This window comes from Taudactylus pleione, unplaced genomic scaffold, assembly GCF_031769625.1.
Source record: "Taudactylus pleione unplaced genomic scaffold, aTauple2 ptg001293l, whole genome shotgun sequence".
NCBI lineage: Eukaryota > Metazoa > Chordata > Amphibia > Anura > Myobatrachidae > Taudactylus > Taudactylus pleione.
In genome coordinates this window covers 2,817,737-2,823,736 of record NW_028285693.1, presented here as the reverse complement: position 1 = coordinate 2,823,736, position 6,000 = coordinate 2,817,737, and positions in this window count along the sequence as shown.

The following is a 6,000-nucleotide window of genomic DNA, read 5'->3' as shown; positions in this document are numbered from 1 at the left end:
TGTTACTAGGTCATTGCCTTATGTGCTGCATAGAGATTATCCTTATCACTTACTGTTACTTGGTCATTGTCTTATGTGCTGCATAGAGGTTATCCTTATCACTTAATGTTACTAGGTCATTGTCTTATGTGCTGCATAGAGGTTATCCTTATCACTTACTGTTACTAGGTCATTGCCTTATGTGCTGCATAGAGGTTATCCTTATCACTTACTGTTACTAGGTCATTGCCTTATGTGCTGCATAGAGATTATCCTTATCACTTACTGTTACTAGGTCATTGTCTTATGTGCTGCATAGAGGTTATCCTTATCACTTACTGTTACTAGGTCATTGCCTTATGTGCTGCATAGAGATTATCCTTATCACTTACTGTTACTAGGTCATTGTCTTATGTGCTGCATAGAGATTATCCTTATCACTTACTGTTACTAGGTCATTGTTTTATGTGCTGCATAGAGATTATCCTTATCACTAACAGTTACTAGGTCATTGTCTTATGTGCTGCATAGAGGTTATCCTTATCACTTACTGTTACTAGGTCATTGCCTTATGTGCTGCATAGAGGTTATCCTTATCACTTACTGTTACTAGGTCATTGCCTTATGTGCTGCATAGAGGTTATCCTTATCACTTACTGTTACTAGGTCATTGCCTTATGTGCTGCATAGAGATTATCCTTATCACTTACTGTTACTAGGTCATTGCCTTATGTGCTGCATAGAGATTATCCTTATCACTTACTGGTACTAGGTCATTGCCTTATGTGCTGCATAGAGATTATCCTTATTACACTGTTACTAGGTCATTGCCTTATGTGCTGCATAGAGATTATCCTTATCACTTACTGTTACTAGGTCATTGCCTTATGTGCTGCATAGAGGTTATCCTTATCACTTACTGTTACTAGGTCATTGCCTTATGTGCTGCATAGAGGTTATCCTTATCACTTACTGTTACTACAGGTCATTGCCTTATGTGCTGTATAGAGATTATCCTTATCACAAACTGTTACTACAGGTCATTGCCTTATGTGCTGCATAGAGATTATCCTTATCACTTACTGTTACTAGGTCATTGCCTTATGTGATGCATAGAGATTATCCTTATCACTTACTGTTACTAGGTCATTGCCTTATGTGCTGCATAGAGATTATCCTTATCACTTACTGTTACTAGGTCATTGCCTTATGTGCTGCATAAAGGTTATCCTTATCACTTACTGTTACTAGGTCATTGCCTTATGTGCTACATAGAGGTTATCCTTATCACTTACTGTTACTAGGTCATTGTCTTATGTGCTGCATAGAGGTTATCCTTATCACTTACTGTTACTAGGTCATTGCCTTATGTGCTGCATAGAGATTATCCTTATCACTTACTGTTACTAGGTCATTGTTTTATGTGCTGCATAGAGATTATCCTTATCACTTACTGTTACTAGGTCATTGCCTTATGTGCTGCATAGAGGTTATCCATATCACTTACTGTTACTAGGTCATTGCTTTATGTGCTGCATAGAGATTATCCTTATTACACTGTTACTAGGTCATTGCCTTATGTTCTGCACAGAGGTTATCCTTATCACTTACTGTTACTAGGTCATTGCCTTATGTGCTGCATAGAGGTTATCCTTATCACTTACTGTTACTAGGTCATTGCCTTATGTGCTGCATAGAGATTATCCTTATCACTTACTGTTACTAGGTCATAGCCTTATGTGCTGCATAGAGATTATCCTTATCACTTACTGTTACTAGGTCATAGCCTTATGTGCTGCATAGAGGTTATCCTTATCACTTACTGTTACTAGGTCATTGTCTTATGTGCTGCATAGAGATTATCCTTATCACTTACTGTTACTAGGTCATTGCCTTATGTGCTGCATAGAGGTTATCCTTATCACTTACTGTTACTAGGTCATTGTCTTATGTGCTGCATAGAGGTTATCCTTATCACTTATTGTTACTAGGTCATTGCCTTATGTGCTGCATAGAGGTTATCCTTATCACTTACTGTTACTAGGTCATTGCCTTATGTGCTGCATAGAGGTTATCCTTATCACTTACTGTTACTAGGTCATTGTCTTATGTGCTGCATAGAGATTATCCTTATCACTTACTGTTACTAGGTCATTGCCTTATGTGCTGCATAGAGATTATCCTTATCACATACTGTTACTACAGGTCATTGCCTTATGTGCTGCATAGAGGTTATCCTTATCACTTACTGTTACTAAGTCATTGCCTTATGTGCTCCATAGAGATTATCCTTATCACTTACTATTACTAGGTCATTGCCTTATGTGCTGCATAGAGGTTATCCTTATCACTTACTTTTACTAGGTCATTGCCTTATGTGCTGCATAGAGGTTATCCTTATCACTTACTGTTACTAGGTCATTGCCTTATGTGCTGCATAGAGATTATCCTTATCACATACTGTTACCACAGGTCATTGCCTTATGTGCTGCATAGAGGTTATCCTTATCACTTACTGTTACTAGGTCATTGCCTTAGGTGCAGCATAGAGATTATCCTTCTCACTAACTGTTACTAGGTCAAAGCCTTATGTGCTGCATAGAGGTTATCCTTATCACTTACTGTTACTAGGTCATTGCCTTATGTGCTGCATAGAGGTTATCCTTATCACTTACTGTTACTACATTTCATTGCCTTATGTGCTGCATAGAGGTTATCCTTATCACTTACTGTTACTAGGTCATTGCCTTATGTGCTCCATAGAGATTATCCTTATCACTTACTGTTACTAGGTCATTGCCTTAAGTGCTGCATAGAGAATATCCTTATTACACCGTTACTAGGTCATTGCCTTATGTGCAGCATAGAGATTATCCTTCTCACTAACTGTTACTAGGTCATAGCCTTATGTGCTGTATAGAGGTTATCCTTATCACTAACTGTTACTAGGTCATTGCCTTATGTGCTGCATAGAGATTATCCTTATCACTTACTGTTACTAGGTCATTGCCTTATGTGCTGCATAGAGATTATCCTTATCACTTACTGTTACTAGGTCATTGTCTTATGTGCTGCATAGAGATGATCCTTATCACTTACTGTTACTAGGTCATTGCCTTATGTGCTGCATAGAGATTATCCTTATCACTTACTGTTACTAGGTCATTGTCTTATGTGCTGCATAGAGATTATCCTTATCACTTACTGTTACTAGGTCATTGCCATATGTGCTGCATAGAGGTTATCCTTATCACTTACTGTTACTAGGTCATTGCCTTATGTGCTGCATAGAGATTATCCTTATCACTTACTGTTATTAGGTCATTGCCTTATATGCTGCATAGAGGTTATCCTTATCACTTACTGTTACTAGGTCATTGCCTTATGTGCTGCATAGAGGATATCCTTATCACTTACTGTTACTAGGTCATTGCCTTATGTGCTGCATAGAGGTTATCCTTATCACTTACTGTTACTAGGTCATTGCCTTATGTGCTACATAGAGGTTATCCTTATCACTTACTGTTACTAGGTCATTGTCTTATGTGCTGCATAGAGGTTATCCTTATCACTTACTGTTACTAGGTCATTGCCTTATGTGCTGCATAGAGATTATCCTTATCACTTACTGTTACTAGGTCATTGTCTTATGTGTTGCATAGAGATTATCCTTATCACTTACTGTTACTAGGTCATTGCCTTATGTGCTGCATAGAGGTTATCCTTCTCACTTACTGTTACTAGGTCATTGCTTAATGTGCTGCATAGAGATTATCCTTATTACACTGTTACTAGGTCATTGCCTTATGTTCTGCACAGAGGTTATCCTTATCACTTACTGTTACTAGGTCATTGCCTTATGTGCTGAATAGAGATTATCCTTATCACTTACTGTTACTAGGTCATAGCCTTATGTGCTGCATAGAGATTATCCTTATCACTTACTGTTACTAGGTCATAGCCTTATGTGCTGCATAGAGGTTATCCTTATCACTTACTGTTACTAGGTCATTGTCTTATGTGCTGCATAGAGATTATCCTTATCACTTACTGTTACTAGGTCATTGCCTTATGTGCTGCATAGAGGTTATCCTTATCACTTACTGTTACTAGGTCATTGTTTTATGTGCTGCATAGAGGTTATCCTTATCACTTATTGTTACTAGGTCATTGCCTTATGTGCTGCATAGAGGTTATCCTTATCACTTACTGTTACTAGGTCATTGCCTTATGTGCTGCATAGAGGTTATCCTTATCACTTACTGTTACTAGGTCATTGTCTTATGTGCTGCATAGAGATTATCCTTATGACTTACTGTTACTAGGTCATTGCCTTATGTGCTGCATAGAGGTTATCCTTATCACTTACTGTTACTAGGTCATTGCTTTATGTGCTGCATAGAGATTATCCTTATTACACTGTTACTAGGTCATTGCCTTATGTGCTGCATAGAGGTTATCCTTATCACTTACTGTTACTAGGTCATTGCCTTATGTGCTGCATAGAGATTACCCTTATCACTTACTGTTACTAGGTCATAGCCTTATGTGCTGTATAGAGGTTATCCTTATCACTTACTGTTACTAGGTCATTGCCTTATGTGCTGCATAGTGATTATCCTTATCACTTACAGTTACAAGGTCATTGTCTTATGTGCTGCATAGAGGTTATCCTTATCACTTTCTGTTACTAGGTCATTGCCTTATGTGCTGCATAGAGGTTATCCTTATCATTTACTGTTACTAGGTCATTGTCTTATGTGCTGCATAGAGGTTATCCTTATCACTTACTGTTACTAGGTCATTGCCTTATGTGCTGCATAGAGGTTATCCTTATCATTTACTCTTACTAGGTCATTGTCTTATGTGCTGTATAGAGATTATCCTTATCACTTAATGTTACTAGGTCATTGCCTTATGTGCTGCATAGAGATTATCCTTTTCACTTACTGTTACTAGGTCATTGCCTTATGTGCTGTATAGAGGTTATCCTTATCACTTACTGTTACTATGTCATTGCCTTATGTGCTGCATAGAGGTTATCCTTATCACTTCCTGTTACTAGGTCATTGCCTTATGTGCTGCATAGAGGTTATCCTTATCACTTACTGTTACTAGGTCATTGCCTTATGTGCTGCATAGAGGTTATCCTTATCACTTACTGTTACTAGGTCATAGCCTTATGTGCTGCAAAGTGATTATCCTTATCATTTACTGTTACTTGGTCATTGTCTTATGTGCTGTATAGAGATTATCCTTTTCATTTACTGTTAATAGGTCATTGCCTTATGTGCTGCATATAGGTTATCCTTATCACTTACTGTTACTAGGTCATTGCCTTATGTGCTGCATAGAGATTATCCTTATCACTTACTGTTACTAGGTCATTGCCTTATGTGATGCATAGAGATTATCCTTATCACTTACTGTTACTATGTCATTGCCTTATGTGCTGCATAGAGGTTATCCTTATCACTTACTGTTACTAGGTCATAGCCTTATGTGCTGCATAGAGATTATCCTTATTACACTGTTACTAGGTCATTGCCTTATATACTGCATAGAGATTATCCTTATCACTTACTGTTACTATGTCATTGCCTTATGTGCTGCATAGAGATTATCCTTATCACTTACTGTTACTAGGTCATTGCCTTATGTGCTGCATAGAGATTATCCTTATCACTTACTGTTACTAGGTCATTGCCTTATGTGCTGCATAGAGATTATCCTTATTACACTGTTACTAAGTCATTGCCTTATGTGCTGCATAGAGGTTATCCTTATCACTTACTGTTACTAGGTCTTTGCCTTATGTGCTGCATAGAGATTGTCCTTATCACTTACTGGTACTACAGGTCATTGCCTTATGTGCTGCATAGAGGTTATCCTTATCACTTACTGTTACTAGGGCATTGCCTTGTGTGCTGCATAGAGATTATCCTTATCACTTACTGTTACTAGGTCATTGCCTTATGTGCTGCATAGGGGTTATCCTTATCATTTACTGTTACTAGGTCA